At 35.8% G+C, this 17,947-nt stretch overlaps 1 long non-coding RNA gene across 1 annotated transcript in view; it reads right to left on the reverse strand.

Moving 5' to 3' along the window:
* Positions 1-5,108: 5,108 nt before the first annotated feature.
* Positions 5,109-17,947, reverse strand: part of LOC107180921 — a 36,791-nt gene continuing 23,952 nt past the window's right edge. Inside the window, exon 4 of the long non-coding RNA XR_006209457.1 lies at positions 5,109-5,378. This is a non-coding gene — a long non-coding RNA (uncharacterized LOC107180921). The remainder of the gene's footprint in view (positions 5,379-17,947) is intronic.

Consider the following 17,947-nt stretch of genomic DNA (forward strand, 5'->3'; position numbering starts at 1 on the left):
CCTTCTGTTTTTTATCTCTTGCTTTCCTCCAAGCAGGGAATTCCCAACATGTCTAAGACTAGCATTTTTTTTAATTTAGTTTAACTGTATTTTATTTTATTCTGTTTACAGTGAGGCTACTTTTTCCATTGAAATTTCATTGTGTTCTCCTGGGACTGCTACTTGTATGATTCTTCAATAAAGCAATTACTGGTCATTTTTTCAGAATCTAATTATAATTTTTAGTGTTCGTGTGAAGACAGATACAGTGTTGGCTGGAGCTGTATGAAGCTGAAGCTTGCCAAGCCACACAAAATTTCAGAAAACTATCTTATCCATTTACTTATTGATCAGTTACCTTTTATTCTTGATTTCTTTGTGTTCTTTGTGTTTCTTTCTTCATCATGTCAGTTGATAGGTGTAGGCAAAGAGTGTTATTGAGGCCTGGTTCTACTTTGCCATCTCAAATAACATCGAGATTCTTTAAAAAAGACCAAAATGCTTTGTTGAAATGACTATTTCTAATCATATTGTGCAGAAAGGTAAGCACAATGTATGCAAACGTGCTAAAGGGTGTGCAATGGATTCTAGTAGAAATGTTTTGCTCATTTTCTCTAAGAAATTTGTGAGAATACTTAGCTGAAATGCCTTAGGAAATAGTAATTCCTCTTAGCTTGTCTGTATTTTATTTCTTTTTATGTTGTTCTAGAGAGGAAAAATCTCAAACACATCATGTGTCTTTGTTTCCTCATGCTGGCTTTTTAAGATATCTACTACTTTTTTTTTTATTTTTTTTATTTTTCATCATTAATGTCACAGCAAGTCTGAAATAGAAACAAAATAGCCAAGCACCACATGTAAAGTATCTACACTGTTTAGATAATCACAGCCATAATAACTAAATTTTTAGCACTTAATATTTGTCAGGTACTGTGCTTGGTGATTTCCCAATAGTTAAGTGTTCTAATCTTCACAAAAACTATCATTCACCGATATTGATGTTTCTACCTACCACACAGACCGTGGATCAACAGTTCATGACCTTGTCTAAAGTAAACAAAGATAGCTGAATGGGAGAGTCATGATTTGACTTTGGGGCCATTATGATTTGACCACAAACAAAAGCCAAAAGACCTAAGGAGTACTACTGGAGACAGTATGAAAAAAAATAGCAATTGTCAAATAATTAAAATCCCTTTTCCCATTAGTGTTTCATAGGTCTGAATAATACGTTTGCCTCAGCTAGACAGCAGGTTATAAAATAAATAAAACCCTCTCTGAGAAACTTGGAGTTTCATGGGCCTTTAGGAAGATGGATGGCATATGGCTGAGTGAGGCTACCAGGACTTTTCTCCCTATCTTTAAGACCAAGTGCAAGTTTTTCTTGGGAGCAGTCTAGGGGAAGGAACAAGCTTCCCATTCCACTAACGGAATTTTGTGTGGGTATACGTGCAGAAAGAAACCAGATTGTGCAGTGGAGTTCTGCGAAACCGTGGAGATTGTATGAAAAAAAAAAAATGAATACATTCCAAAGGCTCATAAACATGCTACCGGAGGAATGAAGCATCTGTGCTTGGGTGACGCTAATGGGTTATACAGCTCAGCCTTCTCCTTCACGATGCCTTCTATCCCCACCACATTTAATATTTGCATTAATAATTCTTTTAGGTTCATTGAATTTCTAAATATATTATATACATATTTTTCTGTAAATCAGGCAAATAAAAGAATACTAATTTGTAAGTGATGTGATGGAAATAAACCTCACATTATTCATCCACAGACAAATTACCTGGACAAATTCACGTAAATGAATACATTCAGCCAAGTGTTCTGCAACTATTAGTAAAACTACCTAAATTTTGCCTCTGTGAATGCCTCACATTTCCACTCAAAATACAGAAATGATCAAATCATTCAAATCATTTTAAAGGAGTCTGCCTCCCTCTAATATGTTGGCGGGCACATGTTGGCTGCCCACATTATATGCTTCTGGGAAAACTTTTGTTTCTGTACTGAGACGTTACATTAACAGTGTTTCGAGCTTTTATAAATTTGATGTTTTAACATCTACCCTACGTGTATATGCTGGATATTTCTTGTTCCAGACACCTCAATAGTATGACTGAGCCGCTTTGCCTTGCCCTCTTGCCTCTCTCCTCACCCCCTGTTTCCTCAGAGGGAATCCTCCAAGAGGTGTGCTTTTCAGGTACAAACCAATCAGTCTGGAACCCATATAGCAACCACTTCCTTTACTGGGCTTTCCCTGGGCCACTATCCACCTCTCCTAGTTACCCCAGGGCCAGGTACCAGACAACTAGGGATAGCCACTATGTCCCAGAGCCTGCTGAAATTATTCAGGCTAGCCAATCCTAAATCTGTGTAACCTGCAGTGTCCATTCCTTCCAAGGAAATTACAGAAAAAAACTCTTGTCTAAGATCCATCCCACTCTCCCTCCCTCCTGATGGACCTCAGTGCTTCTTCATGTCTCCCCATCCCATCCAAACCATGGCATTGGGTGCTTCTTCTTCTTGGGAACCATGAATAACAAAATATCTTTTCAATGGGAATGTTTCTTGACCTGTTGTCCTTACCACACTGCAAATTTACTGTTAATACGCTATATATGTTTTTTATTGAACTGTACTTGGTACATAATGTTACATTCATTTCAGATGTGCAACATAATGATTCTATAAGTCTATACATTATGCTGTGCTCACCACATGTGTGGCCACCATCTGTCATCATACAATGCTATTACAGTGCCATTGACTGTATTCCCTATGCTAACATTTCTTCAACCCCGAGACTTATTCTATAACTGCGACCCTGTATCTCTCACTCCACTTCACCCATTTTGTCCATCACTCTACCCTCTCCTCCCTGGCAGCCAACAGTTTTTTCCTGGTATTTATGGGTCTGTTTCTGCTTTCTGTTTGTTTGGTTGGTTGGCTTATTCAATTGTTTGTTTTTTAGATTCGACATATAAGTGAAATCATATGGTATTTGTATTTTTTTGGTTTATTTCACTTAGCATAATACCTTCTAGGTCCATCCATGTTGTCATAAATGGCAAGTTTCCATCCTTTTTTATGGCTGAGTAATATTTCATTGTATACATATATTACCACTTCCTTATCCATTCTTCTATCAGTCGACACTAGGGCTGCTTCCATATCTTGGCTGTTGTTAAAATTGCTGCTGTGAACATAGCGGTGCATATATGTTTTCATATTCGTGTTTTTGTTTTCTTTGGGTAAATACACATTAGTGGAATTATTGGATCATGTGGTTTTCTATTTTTAATTTTTGAGGAACTTCTGTACTCTTTTCCAGTGGCTGCATCAATTTACATTTCCACCAATATTGCATGAGGTTTCCTTTTTCTCTAGATTCTCACCAACCCTTGTTAGTTGATTCTAGCCATTCTTAAAGGTGTAAGGTGATATCTCATTGCTGTTTTGATTTGTGTTTCCCTGATGATGAGTGATGTTGAGCATCTTTTCATGTGTCTGTTGGACACCTATGTCTTCTTTGCAAAAAGTGTCTATTTAGGTACTCTGCCCATTTTTTAATTAGATTATTTGTGGGTTTTTGGTGTGGAGTTGTGTAAGTTCTTTATATATTTTGGATACTATCCCTTATCATTTGCAAGTATCTTCTACCGTTCGATAGGTTGCCTTTTTGTTTTGTTGACAGTTTCTTTTGCTGTGGAGAGGATTTTTATCTCGATGAGGTCTTAATAGTTCATTTTAAAAATTTATTTATTTAAATTCAAGCTGGTTAGCATACAGTGAAGTGTTGGCTTCAGGAGTAGAACCCAGTGATTCATCACTTACATATTTGCTTTTGTTTCCCTTGCCTGAGGATAAGTAGGAAAATGTTTCTGTGGCTGATGTCAAAGAAATTATTGCCTATGTTTTCTTCTAGGAGTTTTATCATTCCATGCTTCACATTTAGGTTTTTATTCATTCTGAGTTTATTTTTGTATATGGAATATAAAAGTGATATGGATTCATTATTTTCCATCTAATAATACACTAGATTTCAAAGTAGCCATGTAGCAGATTTTTCCTCTAGATTTTCAGATATTTTTTTATTTATCTCTGCATTCTTTGCCCCTTCAGCATTTTCTTTGATGCACTGTGGTGAACTCCATTTTCAGGAAAACTTACATTTTTAATTAAATTTTCATTAGGGAATTCAAGATTAAAAAAAATAGTGTTTATTTTTGAGAGAGAGAGTGTTTATTTTTGAGAGAGAGAGAGAGAGAGAGAGAGAGAGAGAGAAAGAGAAGCACGAGTGGCGGAGGGGCAGAGAGAGAGAGGGAGACACAGAATCCAAAGCAGGCTCCAGACTCTGAACTGTCAGCACAGCGCCCATTGTGGGGCTCAAACTCATGAGCTGTGAGATCATGACCTGAGCTGAAGTCGAATGCTTAACCAACTGAGCCACCCAGGTGCCCCTGGAGAATTCAAGATTTAGATGAAGTTGTGAAGATAATACAGAGAGAGCTCTGTACCCATTGGCCAATTTTCTCCAGTGGTAACATTTTGCAAAACTATAGTACAACATCACAAACAGCATTAGACATTGATGCAAGCCTCTGCTCTTTTGTTCTTTTTGTAAAAATACCCTATTTGATCATTGTCCTGGATAAAAGTAGAAATCCCAACACCGGATGGCATAGCACTTCCTGTGAAAGCACTTCCTTTCTCATTTCCCCTCACCATCATTTTTGCAACAGATGAGAAATATTTTTGTTTAATATTTGTATGTTTTTTAAATGTTTGTTTATTTTTGACAGAGAGAGAGAGAGAGAGAGAGAGAGAGTGTGTGTGTGTGTGTGTGTGCATGTGCATGTAAACAAGTTGGGGCAGGGCAGAGAGAGAAGAGGAGAGAGAATACCAAGCAGGCTCCTTGCTGTCAGCGCAGAGCCTGATGTGGGGCTCAATGTCACAAACTGCAAAATCATGACCTGAGCTGAAATCAAGAGTTGGACGCTTAAATGACTATGACACCCGGACATTCCTTACGTTTGTATGTTTAATGTCTTGGCCAAAATGTATTTCTGTAATTATGGCTTACTCAACAGTTGTTACCATAACAGCATTGATTATCAGGATTAAATGGTCAATATGTACATTGGATTACCATGTGGAAAGACTACAATTTTCAAAACTGTATTTAAACATGATTTGAATTTATGAATTGACATTGAGTAGGGACCAATTCCAGCCTTTAGACACTTGTTCCCGCCATTTCAATTCTTGAATCTTCAGGGGTTTTCAGATCTTAATTGCATAACTCATTGAGTCTAGACTTGTTGCCATGAACACTTACTATTCCACGTTGCTTATAATTCCAAGAAAGGAAGAAGAAAACAGAATGGTTACTGAAAATAGAAGAAAACTTCATTTAGTGCTTTTATTCAACCTATATTGGGACTTCAATGCTAACAATAAATTTTCCTTTCTTGAGCACTTTGTTTTCAGTATTGTACCCTCATGCTTTGCTGCTTCTTTTTCTTTTGGGCTATTCACTCACACTATAGTTGATATATATGGTCTCACAGATTTATGATAATGGAAAGAATCTCTATTTTATTTTTTAAATTTTTATTTGAAAAGAATCTCCATTTTAAACTGTTCATTTGTCCTGATGTAAGATGTAGCAGCCTAAGTAAAAATGTCAATCTAAAAGCTGAAATTTCCAAATAAATCAGTTTTTGAATACTATTTATTGAAATGAGTTTTTCTTTGCTTTATATGAAACTAACACAGAACAATCAACACTAACAATACTTTACTTCCAAAAGCTGTGATTATTGCCTTTTTTCTGCACTGAAATGACAAACGGAAACTATGTAAATGTTCTGTTCTGTTTTGCTTTGTTTTCCCTTGTGGATTTCTCAGCATCTGCTTTCAAATGTATGAGCGTGTAAATTGAATATATATGATTTTGATGACCTTAAAATAAATGTATGCAATTTGGTAGTCTGATGTACTTATAATTCTACTCAAAAGCTAGATCAAAGCTTTCTTTTTTAAAATACTACCTTTGAATAGAATTTGGTATTAGCATTGTTTGATGTAAAGGCATCAGTATCTTTGGGAGAAACAAGTCAAGACAAGTAGCATACTTCGTTATTTATCTTTCAAAGTAAATAAGTATCTTAGAAAATATTCTCTTCTTAGAAAGCTTTACGATCAAAAAGAGCCAGATTTTAGGAAGTTACTTCCTCTGAGTCCAATCTATGCTCCCATTACAGATCCCTCGTGTTGTTATTTGTGCTTTAGCCTCTTTGGGGGATTGATAGAAACAACATCTATGGAACCTACACATTCAAAGCCACATCTACTTGTAACATCCCTTGTGGAAATTTCACCTTACCCAACAATATCCCCCTATAAACCTGACTAGTGTATGCTTAATTTAGCACCTCAAAGCAATTCAACTGAAATGTTTTCTTAGACATAGTAAGTTTGCACAAAGGTTTTATATTATATCTGTGCTGAAAATTTTAACAGTTCAGTTCTGTTTCATATACTCTCCTTATTCCAATAAAATTATCTTTCAATTAGGTGCTTAGAATATTGTGTTCTATTAAATTTACATTTAAATTAAAAATAAATAAATAAAGGAATATGTACTAACTACTCAGACATTTCCTAGCTGCTACACTAGATTCCTATATGCAGTTCATAGCTTTGAAAGTTAATGAGCTCCTATATATTGGTAGTTAGCTGAATTTTTTTCATGGTTAGAATATTTTGTGTAGCATTGAAAATACGATTAAGCCACTTAGTGTTTTAAATGGAGTCATCCTAATGGATGCCTTTCAAAATATTAAAACAATTTTCCTGCTTTTCTAAAAGCTTGGTGGGGGGAGCACAATTGAATGGAGATGTTCGAGTGGTTTTAAAAGTCATTGAACATGTATCATTTTGGCAGATAGGACAGCTTGAACTGATGCAAAATAAATCCCTGCTGCTTGTAGACAAGATGCTCCATAAGTAGGAGAGAATTCCTTTGTCCTAGATAAAAAGAAAGCTATATACACCATTGAAAGTATGTTTTCCCTTTAGTTCCTTTCAAAACAAGCTTAAATGGATTTAAATAGCCCAAAGTATTGAATACTTTTGGAGAAGACTGCAGAGATCATGCTGATCTAATTAGAAAAATTGCATGCTTTTTATATGCCATTTTCCTTTTTATTAGCCAATTGGAAATAATATATTATCAAAGGGAAACTCACTTTTCTTTTTTATGTAGTGCTCTTGCCCTGTGTTCACTAGTTCGGATGCTGCAGTTCTATATTAAGCTTTTTCAATATGGACGTGACCCTTAATTCTTTGCTCTAGTTCACTCCTTTGGATAAGGAAGAACGCATCCCACCCTACTATTTAGTAAATTACCACTCTGAGGAACTGAATGCCACCCTAGCGCATTAAACCTCAAAGACTTAATGCACTTTCATAGAACTAACTGAGAGTTATTTGCACACTGGAACCTGCAGGCCAGCTGGGAGAAAGAGAACTAATAAAAGTGTTCATAATGCACTTACACTGTAAAGTATCAGGATACTTTTATGCAACATTGAATGATAACACACTCAAAGTGTTTTCAGTGATTTTACCTGAAAAGAAAATTTCTACGCAGTTATCTAAACTGTTTTGACCCTTGTTTGGGGACACTGCTTAGCACTATTGATGAGCCAGCTGTGCCGAGAGCTCACTAGATCCAGAGGAGTCATGCCGACCAGACTCAACTGCTCCCCAGTGCCCACTGGCTTGGCTTTTTTCTGTCCCCAAACAAATCTGTTTTGAAATTTTCATATTGCCTGTACTCAAACCCCTCTTTGTTTCTTCCCAAATCGCACTTATCAGAAAATGAGCTCATTACCTGCACTACTGAGTTTATAGGCATCAGTGATAACCTATTTCAAGTAAACCCTCCTTTTTTTTTCTTTTACAAAACTTTCTGTAGATCCTGACACAAGTTTTGTTACTTTTTTTTTTTTTTATCTCTTCAAAAATGTGTTGTTTCTTCTTTTGAATACTAATGCTTCCTCCTCTTGGTGATGACTCTCTTGGTCTTCACTAGAACCACCAAATATGCACTTTATGCAGATTTTGACTTCTTTTACATTATGTCTCTTATGGGCTTTTTCTCTAGTGCGTATAATATTCTCACCGAACCATTCCTAAAAAATGCTTCTTTATTCTGACTGTTCTCTTTATTGCAGTGTCAGAGTTACTGCCTTCATGCTGTCGCCAGGAAACTGAAAAATAACTATAATCAATATAAAAGTTGAGTATCAGATTTTGGGCACATATCTGAACAGTGATCAGCCTGATTCATAAATGTCATTCTTCTCACTTAGATGGCATAAAGCTAAGGTAACTCCTCGTTGCTGAATTTTATTATCCAGACATTGTTGAACAGATAGATGAATGAGTAAATGAAAAATAAAGAAGACTTATTTTCATCAGATTTGGTCCTGTGTCATGGCTGTACCAAGGAGAAACTTGTAGCAAATGTTTGAAACCAGAGGAAGCTGTAGGGAGTTACTTTTGTTGGCCACATTTTGGTATGTAACTTAATCATAGTAATGTAGCAGAGAAATTGGGTGGATTTATTTCTCTATCATTGCAGAAATTTCTAGGTATCATTGTAGAGGTCCCCAACGGATCTTATCTTCGTATAAGCTGCCACCCACAGAAGTACTTGGGATCCTATAAGTAGGAGCCTAGATTTTGATCAACTTTGCCTCAAAAACTACTTTCAGACCAACTTTGCCTTAAATATAAAACCATACTCTGATACTCAGTCTTCTACTTCCGTTTATTTTAACCCTGTAGAGCTACAAGGGCCAAAAGAGGAACTTTAAGACTCACTCATTTTGGTCAATTGATTTCAAAAATGTCCCCAAATATTCACTTATTTCTCTATTTAGACCCTTTCAAATGAAACTGCAGATTCTCCTATCAAGAGATAGAACCTATTACCCCCTTCCTGTGAATTTGGCTGCTATGTTGACTTCTTTGCAACAAAATTTGGTAGAAATGACAATGCGCTGGCTCTGGAATAGTATCAAGAGTCCTTGCACTTTTTATGCTCTTTCTTTTAAAATGATGCCACTGTCCTGTGAACAATCCCAGCTGGCAGAGGCCATCCTCAACAAGCCTATAGACACTGTGGATTTGGTGGATGATTCTTTCCTTCAATGAATAATGAGGCTTAGTTTTATCATCTCCAAGATTACTTAATAATCTTAAAATATTTATCTGATGATTAAAAATTTTTTTTAATGTAAGCATGAGCCACCTAGTAGGCATTCAACAATAATTTATGTTGTGTTATACTATTTTCCCTTCTTCTCCAGATGTTTTATTGTTTTAGTCCATTTATTCATTTCTGTTAAACTCAGCAAAACATGTATCGAATGTCATTGCCTGGCTTTGGGCTGAGGTTCTGAGATTCCAAAGATAGATAATACTTGACACTCATCTTAAGAATCATATAAGCTTTCACGCAAACTATTAATTAGGTCACTGTACTGGCTACTTCACCAGGAGTCTCTCAGTTTCCTTTCATTGCCGACTCTCCAGTCTTAACCTTCTATATTGCCATGAAACTGTTTTATCAGAAGATAAAACTGACCCAATAACTCCTCTTTCTTATAAAAATAAAATAAACACGATGCTATTGATCTCTGATTTGTATCATGTTACTAAGGATTACTCTATACATTTCTTACAGCACACATGCTTTTTCAGTCTTTTAAACCATTCTCTATCTCCTCTAAACCTAGGGCTCCTCATCAGTAGAACAGACATAAAATCTTCTTCATATATCAAATGATTAAATATGATAAAGAGTTGAAAGCCCTTAGAACGTCATAGTAGCACTCAGGAAAAGGTAGCTATTTCTATTGTTTCTATTCTAATATATTCAATTTATATCCTTACTTCTCTCACCACCATTGCTTTTGCAACTACTTCCGCTGATTTTATCTCTATTATCTGCTAACAAAGCCTTCCTTTTGCAAAAGTGAACTCTCTATAATCTTGACAAATAAGGCTCTTTAATTCTATCTGAAGAATCATTACAAGCTAGTTTCCCTGAAAAGGCTTTCCCATCCTCTTTCCACCTTGTGTTTTCTATTCATCTTTAAGAATCAGTTCCAATATTACTTCCTTAGTGAAGTGTTACTTCATTCCTTGAGGCAGAACTAGATATTTTATTTTTTGTGACCCACAGTTGTCTCACTCTTATCTCTGAAATGTCACTTATCAGGCTATCTTGCAATTTGTTTATTTTCATATGTTGGTTTGTGTATATTTTAAGGACATGTACTTTTTATCTATAATTTTATTTCCTTAGGGCCTGAGTCACAATATTGGTTCAACAAATATTGGGATAATTAATATGCACACTTGAGGATTATTCTAAAAAGCATCGATATTCTTTGGCTAGTATTTTAATTTAAGCTTTTGTTTTCATTTCTTTCTAATTGTGGATAGCCTTTTTACATCTCTCTTACTCCTAGGTCTCTTCTGTTTTAAGAGGGAACATAGTCATAAAATAATTTCAGAACTGTAAAATAGTTCTGCTTCCTAATAGCTCAAACAACAAAAAGCACATCCCATCAGAAATGATTTCTATATATGTTTTAAGACTTTAAAGTGGCACATTCAATTTATTTCTTTAAAATGATTTTCTTTGTGGTTGTTAATGGGCAAGTATTCATGCATTACCCTAATTTTTAAAAGTTCCCGATTTTCAATATAAAGGATGAATAAATATGATTAGTATATGTGGTAAATTCTACTGAGATAAATATCTGGTTTGGCTTTGACTAAACATTTTTTCGTAGGAATTGACCAAGATGGCTCTCATGTTCTGCTCAATTTGACTAAGTTTTAGATAGGCTTTTCTCATGATTATAGGTCACTATCCTTTTTCTGAGAGCATGTACTTTAGAGAACTCACAATTATAAATTCTTTCTCTGGCACTTTGATATTTAAATCTTCCTCCAGCTTCTTGCCAAGATTACAACCCAGGAATGTCTTTCTCAAGATTCTGAAAGCCATCCTTTTGAGATACAACTAATCAAGAAAGATAGGGCTACTGTCTCCCAGCATCTTTGGGAGGGTAGAATATTAACTTCAGTATAAGCCAATTAGTAAACACACATAGTCTAAGCACATTGACCAACACGTTTTTACTAACTCACCCCATTGCTGAGAAACTCTCCTGAGTTTTGTTTTAGTGGAGTTGAGTTTTGCTTCTGTCCCCGATTAAAACAGTTTTGACCACTATTACAATAGTCTTTAATTAAGTTGTCCTCGCTTGTTTAATCTGGTGCAATTTTTCGTTGATAGCTGTTGATGTACACTATAAAAAAAAGTTGTAGATATCTATTTCACAGTGTGGATATATTAGTTTCCTTTTGTTGCTGTAACAAATTGCCATGAACTTACTGACTTAGAACAACACGAATTTATTCTCTTGCAGTTCTGAAGGTCAGGAATCTGCAATCAGTTTTATTGGACCAAAGTCAAGGAGTCAGCAGAGAGGGATCTTTCTGGAGGATATGTGAAGAGTGTATCCTTTCGAATTCTCTTTCCCAGATTCTTTGTTTACATTTTGTGGCATATGGCCCCTTCCTCCATCTTCAGAGCCAGTGGCATAGTACCTGCAAATCTCATTCTGCTTCCATCATTGCATTCTGTGCCTTCTCTGATCTCTTTCTTGGACCCCCCCCCCCCCCCCCGGAAAATCCAGCATAATATCTCCATCTCAAGATCATTAACTCAATCACACAAATTTTTGTAGTTTCCGATGCAGATTTGGATACAGATGTCTGGCAGGGGCCATTATTCAGCATAACACACACTGGGTTGAAAAGTCCCTAAGTCTGCAAATAAAGGCATATCTGGGAACTATTTCATTCCTAAGCTTACCAAAATAATCAAATTTTAGTTACATGCTGTTTGGAAAGACTGAAGACCAATGGGCAACGTTAAGAATTCAAACTTCCTTTGCTTATATTGGCCCAATACTTGCATCTGTACCTACAAGACAAATGCACAGATGCAAATCTCATTCATGTTACTGAGGATTTTGCAATTTACAAAATAAGCTTCTATGCTGCTTACCATCTGGGCTTGTGAGGGTTTTAGGATAACATTACTTTCTTTTTACGTGATATTGTTTAAAAATATTGATAAGAATGGTGACAGAATTGCAGAAACAGTAATATTTTTAATTGTTTCCACCTTAATGCTTGCCGAGTAGGTGCTATGATAAAGGAGGTTGGAGTCGACTAAAACTCATCATTTAGATCACCAAATGTATAAATTCTTGTTTAATTTTATGTATGCCAAAGTGAAAAGAATTTTTCGAAATGCAAAGGGTCTTTACAAAGCTATCTTTCATCATGTGAGTGCACTATGTGAGTCTTATCCTAAAACACCGCAGGGACTCCCCCATGAAACTCAAAATAAAAGGCAAAACCCGAAAAATAACTTACAAGGGCTTACAATGAACAGTGCACTCACTAGCTCTTCCAAGGCCACCCAGTCTCCTCGTTCTTCCTCCCACATGCCAGGCAAATTCCTGCCTTGAGATATTTGTACTTGTTCTCTCCACCAGAACACTTTTTTCCAGACAGCCTCATGGCTCACTGATTCTGCCCATTAAGTCTTTGTCAAAAGTCACTGTATGCTAAGTAATTTGGATGTAAATTAAAAAAAAAAAAAAAAAGTCACTTTCTTAGTGAGGTCTTTCCAGACCCGATCACGTAATTTAAAATTTCACCCTGCTCCCATATTACTTATTTGTTTGTTTGTTTATTGAGTTATTTACTTACATATGTATGTACTTTTTTATTTAAATGAAATGAAAGTTCATAATGTGAAATGCATAAACCTTAAATATTTCACGTAGAAATCTCGTTTCTCCTTCGCTTCCTGTGCACCTTCTCTCTGCTCCCGCAGACAACCAACTGTTCTCATTTCAATCACTGTAAATTGACATTTCCTGTGCTTGAAGTTCATTAAATGGGATCTACAGAATGTACTCTTTTGTGTATGGATTCTTTCATCCGATATTTTTGAAAGTAATCCGTGACATCTGATCTACTTTTCATTATCCATCCTCTTGTTGATGGAGTTATACGTTGTTTCCAGTTTAGTGGAGTTATGTATTGTTTCTAGTTTGGGGCTTTTCAAAATAAAGCTACTCAAAAAGGTTTCGTGTATTCTTTTTTAGACACAGAGTTTTATTTCTGTTGTATACACACCTGTATTAACCACAATTCTCCAGAGAAACAGAACCCACAAGATGTGTGTTTATACATTAAGAGAGATTCGTTTTAAAGGAATTTTTTCACATGGTAGCAGAGGCTTGGCAAGTACAAAATCTGATGAGGTAGATCAGCAGATGGAGATTCAGGGAAGAGCTGTAGTTCAAGGTATAAACTGGTCAGTTGGCAGAATTTCTTTTTGCTTAAGAGAGGCCAGTCTTTGTTTTATTAAGGCCTTCAACTGATTGGATGAGGCCCATCCACATTATGGAGGACAATTGGCTTTACTCAAAGTCCATTGATTTAAATGTTAATCTCATCTAAAACCACCTTCACAGAAATACCCAGAAAAACCTTTGACTAAATATCTGGGCCTCATGACCTAGCCAAAAGGACACATAAAATTATCCACTACTAGTAGTTTTTATTTTTTTCCTTCTAATATTTATAATTCCTATTTTAGTTTTTGTTACCTAATTGCATTTGGATCATTAGCTTAATATTGAATGAGAAGTGAGATTAAGCATCCACACTCCATTTTCTGTCTTAAAGAGAAAAGTCAATATCTTACCATTCATATTACATTGGCAGTATGTTTTTCTAAATATCCTTTATCATATTGCAGATAGAGTTTTAATTTTATTTTAAAAGAAATAATCAATGGGCACTAAATTTTGCCAAACCTTTTTTCCCTACCTATTGAGATGATTATATACTTTCGTTCTTTATTTTATTAATGTAATGAATTGCACTGATTGGTTCTAAATATTAAAACAACTCTCAACTCCTGAGATAAACCCCAGTTGGACATGATATGCTATCTTTTTATGTATATATATATATATTGCTGGACTTAATTTGTTGATGCTTTGGGCATTTAGGTTAATTAAAGACAATGCTTTACAATTTTTTTTAATTTAATGAATATGAGTTAGATAGTGTTTTCCCCTTCTTTATTTTTTGAGGCATGAAACTTTTGTGATTCTGTGTACCCTTCAGAATCTTCCACTTTTGGTTAAGGAATTGAGTCAACGTAGGAAAATTGGATTTTCTCCCTAGGAATATGAAATCAGGTGTCAGAGAATAAAGAATATTGTCAAGCTCCTCAGTAGGTGCTGTGAAGATGAAGAATCTGGGTTTGAACCATTGGGAAACCCACCAATCAGAAAGATAGAATTTCCTGGGTTCTGTGCTGACAGCTCAGAGCCTGGAGGCTGCTTCTGATTCTGTGTCTCCCTTTCTCTCTGCTCCTCTCCCACTCATGCTCTGTCTCTCTCTCTCTCTCTCTCAAAAAATAAATAAACATTTAAAAAAAATTAAAAAATGGGCCTCCTGGGTGGTTCAGTCGGTTAAGTGTCCAACTTTGGCTCAGGTCATGATCTCATCATTGTGGGTTCGGGTCCCACATCAGGTTCTTTGCGGACTGCTCAGAGCCTGGAGCCTGCTTTGGATTCTGTGTCTCCTTCTCTCTCTCTGTCCCTCCCCCGCTCATGCTCTGTCTCTCTCTCTGTCTCTCTCTTTCTCTCTCTCAAAAATAAATTAACATTAATTTTTTTTTTTAGAAAGGTAGCTAGAATTAGAGAAAATGACCTTGAAGTAGAGAGGAAGCATGAGACCATGAGCGAGAGAGATAGATACTTTCTACTTTCAAGGTACCGTTTCTCTTGAAGGAACTGCACTTTCTCTCCTCACATTTCATAAAATTCCCCTAAAGTTTAAAATAAATTCTCTTTTATGGGAGACTAAGGGTGGAAGAACATTACCAAAATGAGCTCTGGTTGCCATTTATATATTTCTTTGTTATGTGTTTTTAAAAATTGGGTGTGGGGCACCTGGGTGGCTCAGCTGGTTAAGCTTCCGACCTTTGGTTTCAGCTCAGGTCATGATCTCACAGTTAATGGGTTCGAGCGCTGTGTGTTCTGTGCTGACAGTGTGGAGCTTGCTTGGGATTCTCTCTCTCTCTCTCTCTCTCTCTCTCTCCCCCTTCCTTTCTGTCTCTCAAAATAAATAAATAAAAGCAAAAAATTTGGGTTTGATTTTGGAAAATACAATTTGAAAAGTGTGAACAATTCTCAGAGGACAGAAAGGAACTAGAGGTAGGGAGGTTGACAAGCATTCTGGCAGCTTGCAGTAATTTATTAATATTCCATTTCTTTAATCAAATAGCTGATATGACATTACCGGTGAAAGCCTGGTTAAATTTTACTCCCATCTCTACATTATGTGCAGAGTATGCTTTATTTATGACATATATAAATTCAATATGTAACCTTTGTGTTTCATAAGTATATTTTTGTCCCTAATGTAATCTTATAACGAAATGCTTTAAAAAGCTCTGAGACTTTTGGGTACTCAAACAACTTTAAGTTTAAATTAACTTAAGAATTGATTTCCACTTCAAGCAGTGTTTCACGAAATGCAAAGTATAGATTGGACTACGTCTTCAAGAAAGAATCTTCAAATTGATAAGTCTAAATTTTACCCTTGAACACTGTTTCAGCTTAACACTGTTTATACATGAAAAGCCCCACGACACCTAATTTAGTGGCAAATGCATACATATATCCCCAAGGAAATTTCTTCTCAGCTAATAGCCAAAGTGTGAAAACTGCCTTTTATTCAGGTGGCTGTTTTCCACCCTCATCCTCTGGAACGGGCAGGGTATATATACATATATATATGTATATGTGTATATATATATATATATATATATATACATACGTATATATATATTCATATATATATATATATATACATACGTATATATATATTCTCTTTTATATATACCCAGGAGAGAATCCTGAGAGAATAAGAAAGAAAGAAAGAAAGAAAGAAAGAAGAAAAAAAAAGAAAAGAAAAAAAAAGAAAAGAAAAGAAAGAAAAGAGAAAAGATACCTGAATTTAGAGCATTTTTATCTTCAAATCATGTTAGGTCTGCTCTTTGTTCACTTGTGATTTCATAAATAATGACATCTCTGGTTAGCATTGATTTAGTAGAAACCTTATTCTTTATAATTCTGTACACTTTTTCTAGATAATTTTGTATTCTCCCACAGCATGGATAGCGTTTGTCATCATAAGGACTATTGGACTGTTTATTTTTGGTTTAAAAATTATATACGTATTTATGTATACATATGTATATATATGTGCAAATGTATATGTGTATGTGTATATTCTTCTGAACTCTCTTTGGAAACTAGTATGTTTTATATTAATGTTTTAAAAAATCTACATGTTGGTGTAAAACTTTAGAAAATGATTGTCAACTTTATTTCTGGGATTTACTTATTTGAAAAAATGAATTGATAAAATGATTGCCAATGGCTGGTTCCTAAATGAATGATTTTTCAGTCCACTTTTGCTATTGAATTTATTTTATTTTTAAATGATTGTAAGTTAAACTTCAGTTAGCTAATATGCAGTGCAACATTAGTCTCAGAAGTAAAATTTAGTGGGGCCCCTGGGTGGCTCAGTCTGTTGAGCCTCTGACTTCGGCTCAGGTCATGATCCCGTGGTTCCTGAGTTGGAGCCCGGCGTTGGATTCTGTGCTGACAGCTCAGAGCCTGGAGCCTGCTTCAGATTCTATGTCTCCCTCTCTCTCTGCCCCTCCCTTGCTCATGCGCTGTCTCTGTCTCTCAATAATAAATAAACATCAAAAAAAATTAAAAAGAAGTAAACTTTAGTGATTTATCACTTACATACAACACCCAGGGCTCATCATAACAGGTGCCCTCTTTAATACCCATCACCCATCTATTGAATTCAGATGTACATTGGATATTATTTTTTAAAAGATCTTTTGCATTTTCTTTAAAATTCTTTCTGCTTCATATTTGAGCTTTGTCCATGAAAGAGGGGCTGGTTACTGAGAGCTTGGATGGGAGGGCAATGGGGTTTGGGGACTTCAATTCTTCTCATTTAGTCTGAAGCAAGAAGTCCACTCCCTTATTCGATTTTCAGAATAAGGATGGGAAATGGGGAGTTGCATGTACTTTATTTGAAGCTTCAGACACCAGAGTGTTTCACACCTATGAAAGGAAAAGTTTCCAGTCTTGCCAATTTATCAGAAGGCCAGTTACGCTGAAATTAGGGATGTTTCTGACTACCGGGTCTCTGGAAAGCCCAGACACAGATAAGATATAATTTGTACAGGGAACTTTGGTAATAGGGAAATGCAGTAGAACATTACCGTAGGGTTGGACCTGCGGAAAGCCCAGTCGCTGGCCCTTACTTGAACCTTGGTCAATTTCCTACCCAGAAGGCATGAACTCTCCACACGTTTCTACTTCCTTTCTACCATGAAATGAAAACTGTGCCCTCTCAGGAGTCAGTAAACAAGGATATCATATGCAGCAAGTTTTAATTCTTTCATCAGATAAGTTTATCCTTAAAACAAGTTCCAGAGAAATCTAACATTTAAAAAGTGTGGCGTTTAGTTCTTCACAGACCACACAAATCTTCCATACCAGTATGTCCATATTTTGGAAAGCTTTTAGTTTGAACTAATTTGAAACTTACAGAAATGTTGCAAATATTGTATAGAGAGTTTCTATTTACTGCTCACCCAGCATCCACTAATGTTAACACCTTACTAACAGGATATTGTCAAACCAGGAAATTACCGTTCTTTATTCAAATTTTACTG

The sequence above is a fragment of the Panthera tigris genome, chromosome D2 (assembly GCF_018350195.1).
Source record: "Panthera tigris isolate Pti1 chromosome D2, P.tigris_Pti1_mat1.1, whole genome shotgun sequence".
Lineage (NCBI taxonomy): Eukaryota > Metazoa > Chordata > Mammalia > Carnivora > Felidae > Panthera > Panthera tigris.